Below are 10,323 nucleotides of genomic sequence, written 5' to 3' on the forward strand. Positions count from 1 at the left end.
CTGCACCACATCTCTTCTGGCTCCACCTACAACCTGGAGTCCCTAGAGGGGACTGTTTCCCTATAGACTGCCAGGTAAACTTTCATTATTCCTACAGCACATACTGCTGGGCCCAAGATGAGGTTGGCATCCTCCCTGTTCCCCACTGCAATATCCAGACCATGGCAGTGCTTCCCCTCACGCACACCAACACTTCTTTGCTATTCACACAACCAGTCTGCATGCCAGCTAGCCCACCCACCTGAGCTGCATAGGGTCTTTCACTCATCCCAGCACGCTCTCAGAAGATTTCAGGGCCTGGCTCACTCTTTCTCTTGTGACTAGCACTGATTTCAGCATCTACAAAGGTCATGCCTGACCTCCACACCCAAACAAGGCTGTCCTCCACCCCTCTCCCACCGTGCATACCCACAGCATAGTCTAGATCCAGGCACTGCTTGTCACCTCCCCACATCTGGGGTCCCAGTTTCGTTCCTCTCCCCTGTCACCTACCATGTATCCTTGTCTCTGCTCGCCTTACTAGAAAGCTAATTCTAGCAACTCTTCCATCCTACCAGGTCCTTAAACCCAAAGACCCCACCATCTGATTATTATCTAGAAATGCTCTTTAAGTCTTCACTTCTTTTTTCCTCTCTTTGGTTTCCATAACCCATCTTTTTAATCAGCCCTTGTATATTGACCCCCAATGTCCTACCTTTCCCCTTTCGATATTTAGTCAAGAAAACCCCAGTCTCAGTTTGGACCTTGAATCAATTGAATGTATTTATATGCATACAGGCCATGCGTTGGACATAATAAAAGGATTTTTTAAACTGTTATAAATATTGAGTACATATGTTAAATAATAAGTTTCATAAATATGTAATTTGTAATAGATAATAAAAGTAAAATCACTTTAAACCCATCCACCCAACCAAGCATCAAAGTGAATCAGGCCTTTGCCCAACCATTCAAGTGAGCCTCATCCACACTGTTCATCCAATCTTCAGTCCTCTCCAGGGCCAACAGCAGATACACTTGTGCCTGTATGCCCAAGCACCACCAAGCCAGCCCAAGAAAAGGAAAAGGCCCCTAGAGTCCTGGCATAATGATTTTGGAAGCATACTGGGTCCTAAACTATATATATTCCTACTTGCAAAACTGAACGAAACTCATCTTTTAGCTTTGCTCATAGTTTTGTTTCTTGTCTACATTATAGCCATGCTAGAGGGCAAAATTTTAAATTCCTCCCTAAAAATATACACATATCCAAAATTTTACCATGATTGATGATTTACTTCCATAGATATTCTCCACAGCAATTACACGAAAAAGTAAGAGTGTCCTAGAGAGAAACTGTTGGTTTCCCTCCAGTCCCCCACCCCACAGTCAGACCTTTCCTCTTCCTATCAGACTCCCTATCTGTTCAGGGCTCATTCTCCCCCAACAAAGTCATGTCCTTCAGAGAGGCTGGCCTATCCCTGGCCCTAGGAAGGAAGACCTGATGCCAATTACACTGCAACACGCCTCTTGCCGGTGATAGGTTTAGGCTCAAGCCTATGACCCAACACTGTTCAATAAGAAATGGGAGGAATTCTGATGGAGATGTCTGGAAAAGAGTCATTGTTTTTGAGACACAAAGCATTTCCTCTTTTCCTGTCTCTGGATGTTATTCCATTTGGGTGCAATGCTTGTAAAGGCTGCAGGCATTTTGCCACTTGAAGACAAGCCTGCCACACTGAGGACACTAAGGATGGCAAGGCAGGGAGGCAGAGAGGGTCTGGAGTGCCAACATCACAGAACTGCTGAATGAATTAGTTGGTTTCAGGCTCATCCTGCCTTGGGGCTGCTTTATAGGAGAAAAAAAAAAATTCCTTATCATTTGTATTTGGGTTTTCTGTTATCCACATCCAAAAACACCCTTGTAAATACCAAAATAAAATCTGACAGTTGAACAGGAAACAATTATCAGTATGACTGAAGAGGTTGTAAAAGATATCCATCCTACTCAAATGGGTTATTTTCATTTCTTTATACTTAGAAGGTAAACTAGATGTAGAAAGTAAAATTCTTACAAATCAGAAGATATTAACATATTGTTATCAACTGACAATCCCCATGTAAAAGTAATTCTACATAAAGATGTAACCCAATTACCTAGCACTAACATTTTAAAAAGTAGAGTTATTTAAATATTTTGAAATACATTCCTCAAATATAGGATCCTAAGACTTTCTTTTTAACCAATATGTAGTACCAATATAACAAAACATAAACGTATACCACTGATATACAATGTTTAAATCAAATGTGCTTCATATACATTATTCTATAATAACATGTATGTTGTAGATAATGCCTTATAATGACCTCATTACTGAGGACTTTTGCTGCCTTTAGGGAAAGCTGTGCTTCTCTAATTGTCATTCACCAGAAAGTGTAGAAAAATAATAGTCAGGCAGAAAGAAATGATCTCTGCCCAGCCACTCAATAACTGGCACTGACTTAGGAACAAGCACATGTGTGACACCCCTGCATGGAAAAGGTGATGACGTTTCCAGTCATGATAAGGTTCATTTATAAGACCTGGTGACCTTAGCATATATTCAGTCACATTTCCTCATTCTGGGTAAACCTGGCACCAACAAGCAGCCACCAGAACAGAATCTGAATCGGCACACTCTCAGCTAGCAATAGTGGTTTAAAAAAATCAGGTCTTTCAGGTTACTGAGCCAGAGATCAAGACTCCCTCAGGTCTTTCCATTAAGAAACACAATATAAAGTACAAATGGGGCCCTAATTTAGTGGGTTCCTGAAATGAAGCCAACCATTGGCTTCTCTTTGCAATCATTTATATAGATGAATTAATACTAACCTGATGATTCAACACTTTCCTATGCTCATTCTTTTTTAGCAGCTGGCAGATCTATCTCCATTTTTGGTCAACACCAGGGGGAACTTTTTTTTTTTTTTTTTAAAGAGGGAGAGAGAGAGAGTGCTACCCAAGGAGAGGTGAGCAAGAGGAGGAATAGAGGGAGAGAGAGAAACTTATGCGGGTTCCATGTCCAGCACAGAGCCTGACACGGGACTCAATCCCACAACCCTGAGATCATGACCTAAGCCAAAATCAAGAGTCAGATGCTTAACCGACTGAGTCACCCAGGCATGCCAAGGGTACTGTCTAATATATCTGCTTCTTGCCTCTTATTGAAATTTGGGGTAACCTAGCAAGCCCACCTCCATACTGTTACAAGCCTGGGCTGCTGTGTGGGCCCCTTTACATGGCCCATGGCAGTCTAACTTTCCTGCCTCATGGGCTGCAGTATTCCCAGCCTGTCTTCTCATCACTGCTCACTGTCACAATAAGGACAGACACAGGCCATGTGTGCCCACCCTCTGCAAAACCTACTCCTGCCATGGTTCCCACAGCCACTCCTTCTCTTACCTCTTCCTTTTTCTGTCTCCAGTCACTGCTCAGTATTGGGGTCAAGGATCAGACTTTTTATAAAGCAAGCCAAAAGAGAAGAGAGGCTTTTTTTACAAAGAAAGGTCCTGAAGGACAACTCAGGTCGCACCCCTGCTCGTCCTCCCTCTGGGCCTCCCCATCTCACCTTAGGAAAAAAATCCCAAGTCCTCAGTGAGACCTACAAGCCCCACCTGGTCCTATCCTTTCCTCCCCCACCCCCAACTCCTCCAACTCTATTAACCTCCATTAGATTCTCAAGCCTATTGATGATTCAGAGTCTTTGCACTTACTGTGCCTCTGATTGGAACACTACTCCCATAAATAATCACCAAACTGTTCCCTGCTTAACCCAGATCTTGACTCTAAATCCCTTTTCAGAGAGGCCTTCCCTGACCCTGCTGTCTAGAGCAGCATATACACCCCCTGATCAAGCTTCATTTTTCTGTAATCATTACCTGAAACTATACACTTACTTGTTATTTGTTTATTGTCCATTTGCCCTAATAGAATGAAAACCTCATGAAACTGGAGCTTCATTTGGCCCACAGCAAGCCCTCAGTATCTACTTATGGAATGACTTCCAAAAAATGTATACTGTCTAACATAGAACTCAAAGAGTGGGAGATCCATTTATTAAAAGGGAAACCCTTACTTCCCTCAAATTAGATAAATCCTCCACTATAAGTCCCACAGTCTTAAATAAAACTTATGAAATGTCATGTAAAGTTTTCTCAATGACCTAGGATTATCAACACAAAAGTCAATGCTCTCGTGATACACATGGGCATGAACAGAGATATGAGCAGTACTGTTTTATGTGGGGATGTATCAGAATGGCTTTCTAGAACTACTTTCTCAGAAATATATGAGCTGGAATGAGATCAGTCTCTAGGAACAGGGCAAATGATATCCAGGCCAGTTAATCAGAGTACCCCATCTCCTACAGGAACGGGTCCATGACCCATGGAAAGCCAATCGGTGTGGTCTCAAGACCTGGGGCCCTAGAAGGGGCCATACTCTTCTCAAGGGTCACTAGCTTTCAGGGACCATCTCTCCTGCACCTGGCAGAGTCAGCCTGATAATGAAGCAGAAGCACAGAAAAGATACAAACACAGAACCAAGAGTGGAAAGGAGTATTTTTCACCAAGAGGGAGGTCAAAAAAGAGAGTGGACGTGAGAATGGGTGGGTGTCCTGGACTCCACTTACATCCCTGTCAATAGTCATACATACTTAAAGCCAAATGTACCCCTGGAATAGTCATGTGTATCATTAAATCCCCCCCTTTTGAAGTTAGACTTTCTGCCACTTGCAACCAAGAATCTTGACTTATACAAATATGCTCAACATATACAGCTAACCCTTGAACAATGCAGGGACTAGGGGTGTCTACTCCCTGCATTTAACTTTTGACTCCCCAAAATCTTAACTCATAACAGCCTATTGACCAGAAGCCTCACCAATAACATAAACACATGTTTTGTATATATATAATATGCACATGATATGCTGTATTCTTACAATAAAGTAAGCTAGAGAAAAGAACGTGCTATTAAGAAAATCATAAGGAAGAGAAAATATATTTACAATCCTATACTGTTATTATGAAAGAAAAAAAAAAGTCCACATGTAAGTGAACCCATGTAGTTCAAACCCATTTTTCAAGGGTCAACTCTACTATCACTCTGGTAGAGCAGAATGATTCTAAAAAGCAAAGCAAAAAAGAAATTAAATTAAATTTTAAAAATCCCCCAGCTGATTAAACACACACACAGGTAGTTGCCAGGGCAGGAGGGAGGAGAGAACTAGAGACTGCTTCATGGGTACAGGGTTTTCTGCTGGGAGTGATGAAAATGTTCTGGAAATAGATAGAAGTGTGATGATTGCACAGCACTGTAAATGTTCTAGATGCCACTGAATTATTCACTTTAAAATGATTAATTTTATATTATGTGAAATTTACCTCATTAAACAACATTTCAAATGTGAAAACAATGCTGCAATGCATTTCTTAATCGCCTTTAAGTATACCTATCATCATTTCTGAGAAAAGGAAATTGAGTCAAGTGATAGATACATTTTTAAGACCATTAGCACACACCAACAAATTACTTTCCAGAGAGATCATGCTAAATTAGAATCCTATCAGAGGTGTATTGGAAAGCAAACACAGACAACCAGGAGGAATCATTCAGGGAAAAAAAAATCAAACACTACAGCAACTTTGCTAAAATAAGAGGTAAACACATTTTTATTTGTAAGTTTATATATCCTAGATAACTGAAGTGACATTTAAGACACTGGTTCTTGTCATTTTTTCATTTGTGATATGTATATGTATAATTTAAACATGTATTCTGATTTTTCCTGTTAAAATATAGGGGCCCTTTATGTACTGAGAATATGACTTTATCTTGTCCTATAAATTTCAAATATTTTTCCAGTCCATTATTTACATTTTACTTTAGTTAAAATGATGTGTCTGCTTGTGTACATATTTATATGAGGGGCAGGAAGAGAGGAATGGGACCATTCTCTCCAAAATAAAGAGCTATAATATGACACATGCGTGCATACACACACACACACACACACACACACACACACACACACACACACGATATTTTACTTCTACTCCAAAATTCAGCATAAGCTCTACTACATCAAGCCTAATCAATCCAAACAGATTCCTCCTTCTCTTACCAGACATAAAATCCATGGAAAATATAGGTCTACACTGTTTGTCCCAGAAATATGACCGTACAGAAATAAAACACGTTAATCCCTTTCAAAAGTTGTAAAGAAGCAACATATGTTATCTATTCCTCTCTCTTCCATGCTGTCTTAAAAATACTATCAAAGATCTCATTGAAAGAATTTTTACTAGTTAGCGCCAGTCCTTTTGAAGATATACTGACGCAGTTTTGGTTTCTGTATATTCAAAATTTTACAGTAGCGTATCTGAAATTTTGTTTCCATGAAAGAAGCCTCACCCAAGCCTATCCTTCCCAATGCCCTCTGGTCCGGCTGCCCCTCTCCCCCAACCTCCTTGCCCAAACTCTTCTCCCTTTGTCCACACAAATAGTCCTTCTTATAGCTACTCTCCTCGGGATCAGAGGGGTGGGTGTGATCATGAGTGCATGTACACAAGGAAGAAGGTCAGGGGACTCTTTCAGGAGACCTTAATTCTCAGTCTCTAATCATTACTTTAATGATGGGAACATCTGGCTAGTGAGAATCATCTTTGGGGCAGGAAGGTTTTGAGAAATTTTTCAAAACATCAGGTGGCTGTTACTACCCCAGGGACTTAATCTATTTGGAAATCACATTTCGGGGTTTGCTTTTTAAATAGTTGTTAATTCTAGACTTGGATTGCAAGCTTTGGCAATCCCAACACTGTGTAGAGTGCCTGGAACATATTCTGTCTTAACAAAAAATAACTGCTAAATGAACAATGGAACTCGAGCCAGCTGCCTGGGTTCAAATCCTGCCTCTGTCACTTCCAGCTGTGTAACCTTGAACAAGATTCTTAACCTCTCTGGATCTCATCCATAAAATGAGGAGAATAATATTATCTATCCTATTTGAGAAGACTACATGAGTTAATTCACGTAAAAGTATTCCAGTGTTCGGCACATGGAAAGTGCTGATCAAATGCTAATTATTATGATTATAACTAAGGAAGTTTGTTACCAAAACGAATCAAGATGAACAAGAAGCTCTTCATGTTCTCAATGTATTTATCATCCAGGAGGGGAGATCCAGCAGATACAAAGCCAAAGGCCATAAATGACAAATGTGAGTTCAAAATGCCATGGGCATTCTGAGGAAATATCATTTCAGGGCAGAGGGATAAAGAAAGTTTATGTGGAAAATGTAGTGTGCTCATGCTGTCTCCTGGAAGAGTTTTAGATGGTAGGATACACAACACCTTCTGGGGAAAAGGGACGATGTGTCAGTTTGGGCTCCCTGTGTAATCCAAGACAGGATTACACGTGTAGGAGATTTATTGGGGGAACTGTATGTGAAGGGTAAAGGGGAGAGACCTGAGAAGACAGGGGGAGGCCGAACCACAGTACAGGTCTGACCCCCTGTGAAGGAGACAGGGAAGGAAGGAGGGCTGGAAGGAAGGGTATCAGACTCCCAACTCAGTCCTAAGAAGGTCTTGACCAACCCTTGGGGAGTCCTCAAGCCAAAGTCACTCTTCAGAGGCATCTGGATCTTGCATGAGTGGACCACAGTAGTATCCCCACTTGCTCAGTAACTGCAAGTAGCCCAAGAGAAGCTCAGCTTTGGCTAAGAGGTGGTGGTGAATCCCAAGGGCAGCAGCCAGAGCCATCAGTCAGTCATGATACCCACAGCAGAGGCCTGAGTGGCACATTCTCATGGCTCCCACAGTGGAGCAAAGGCAGTGTCACTAGTACCCGTGTGTCCTTGAAACCATGGTTGACGTTCAGTGAATATGTGCCATCACTGGAAATCAAACGCAAGACAATATCAAAGGGCTCCTTATGTTTTTAAGCTAAACCACAGTTGTAATAGCAAAATGACGTATTTATTGTTGAAAATTACAACTACTTTGAAAATATCTTTCAGATGTGGTTTAAGTTTCTAAAACAATATAAAAGACATAAAAATGGTCATGAGGGGCACCTGGGTGGCTCAGTGGGTTAAAGCCTCTGCCTTCAGCTCAGGTCATGATCCCAGGGTCCTGGGATCAAGCCCCACATCGGGGGTCACTGCTCAGCAGGGAGCCTACTTCCCCTCCTCTCTCTCTGCCTGCCTCTCTGCCTACTTGTGATCTCTGTCTGTGAAAAAATAAATAAAATCTTTTAAAAAATGGTTATGAAATATCTCTTTTATAAAAATCACAGAAAAAAACTTGTAATGGGCATTCAGAACTAAGAAACAAAGCTTGGCTATGAATCTAAAAGGTAAATCCCTTCTGAGCTGGTAGCTTAAGGCAGCATATTGATCCAATGAGAATATGAGAAAACATATTGCAAAAGGGCAAGGTGCCACGTGAATATGTTCAATCATGTTACATCTTATGTGAGCTTAAGTGGCATTCAAGGCAAAAATGGAGATCAAAATTACCCCTAACCCAGTAGGACAGATGGTCCCACAGATGAGAGGCATGAAGGAAAGATGACCACTGAGACACAGCACTTCCCTGGGCCCACCTGCTGCCACTCTGGGGCACATGGTCACCAAGTAGAAGGCCACACAATATGAGCACTCCCTAACTCTCCTCCCACTCCCTAACTGTCCTCATTTTATAAATATGCATTTCCTGGCTTCTCTCCAAGTACTGAATGCATAAGTTAAATGCATTTTGAGGATGCTCCCCTTCACAAAGAAAACATAAGCCATGGCATGAGAGCTCCCTCCACATCTAGGACCCCATTAGTTCCTCCAAGTGGCCTTAGAGGAAAGATGTCCCTCTTGTCAAGCCTGATCGCCTGCCCCACACCCTTCACCCCATTGAAGACCCCACCTTTCTCCATTTGTTGTATTCCTCTTCTCTGCACTGCTTCTTCAATTTTGCTCTTTCATTAGTTCCTTCTTCTACAGATATACAAGCTCAATTGGCTCAGCTCTTAGAAAATAGAAAAAGCATACCCACACATACCCACCCACCCACCCATCCTTGACCTGGGATTTCCTCCCTCTCTTTCTGGCATATGAATCTGTATTCTTTCCATTTCAAGACCCAGAACTCTGACTCAAGCTAGCTGAAGCAAAAACAGGGTGTTACTGGCACCTGCAACCCAGAAACTCAGAGTTGGAGATGGCACAGACACAGCCGGACCTCTTGGCTCACAAAGGGTCCGCTGCACTCCTCTCACCCTCCATCTCTCTGCCCAGCTTCCCTCTCATTATGGATTCCATTTGAGGTAGGTTCCCTCCACGCTGGGGAAAGATGAACGCTGGCAGCCCATGCTACACCCGCAGGGTTTGCAATCCAAAAGGTGGGGAGCTTGCACTATCCTGGCACTCATGTTTCAAATCTCAGAAAGTCTGAGACTCTCAGGCCAATCACCAAGGGGGCAAAACCGGATCTGGCCCCTGCCCTCTACTTAGGTCTTCCTGGTTCCCAACAACTACCCACACCACAGGATAAAAGCCACTGGACACTTAACTCCATGGTGCCCACACCTTTACCTTCACACAAGTTCCTCTCTCTGCAGTCCCTTCATCCCCAACTTTTCCCCTGGAAAACTCCATATTCATCATTCCAAACTCACCTCAGGCTGCATCTCATTCAGGAAGCTCTGGCGACCTCTCCAAGAGGCATAGGTCCTGGGCTTATGCCTTATTAATATCTGAATACACAGCCCTCCTGAGCAGACAGACAGACAGACAGACATAGAGACACACACGCATTCACTCACTCTTAAAAAAAATGTCTATGAAACTAAAATTTTATGGAGAGGGTGGTTGGGTTATGGACATTGGGGAGGATATATGATATGGTGATTGCTGTGAAGTGTGTAAGCCCAATGATTCACAAATGTGTACCCTGGGGGCAAATAATACATTATATGTTAATAAAAATAATTAATAAAAAAATCTGAAGACAGCATAGTTGTCTACCATATTTATATATATATAGATAGATATACCACATTTATATATATAATATATAATATATATAATATTATATATTATATTTATAATTTTAAAGTACAATAGTCTGCCTTTAAAAATAATTTTAAAATTTAAGTGGAGTCAATTTGCTATTTTGAAACTCAATTTTTTAAAATAAACAATTCTCTACAGTTTTATCTATGGCAAGATCAGTACTCTAAACAGTCAGTAAAAGTATTCATGCCCAACTGCAAATAAAACACAAACAAAGTAAAAATACAAATGATAA

Source organism: Enhydra lutris, unplaced genomic scaffold (assembly GCF_002288905.1).
Source record: "Enhydra lutris kenyoni isolate GAN:26980312 unplaced genomic scaffold, ASM228890v2 scaffoldscaffold6, whole genome shotgun sequence".
NCBI lineage: Eukaryota > Metazoa > Chordata > Mammalia > Carnivora > Mustelidae > Enhydra > Enhydra lutris.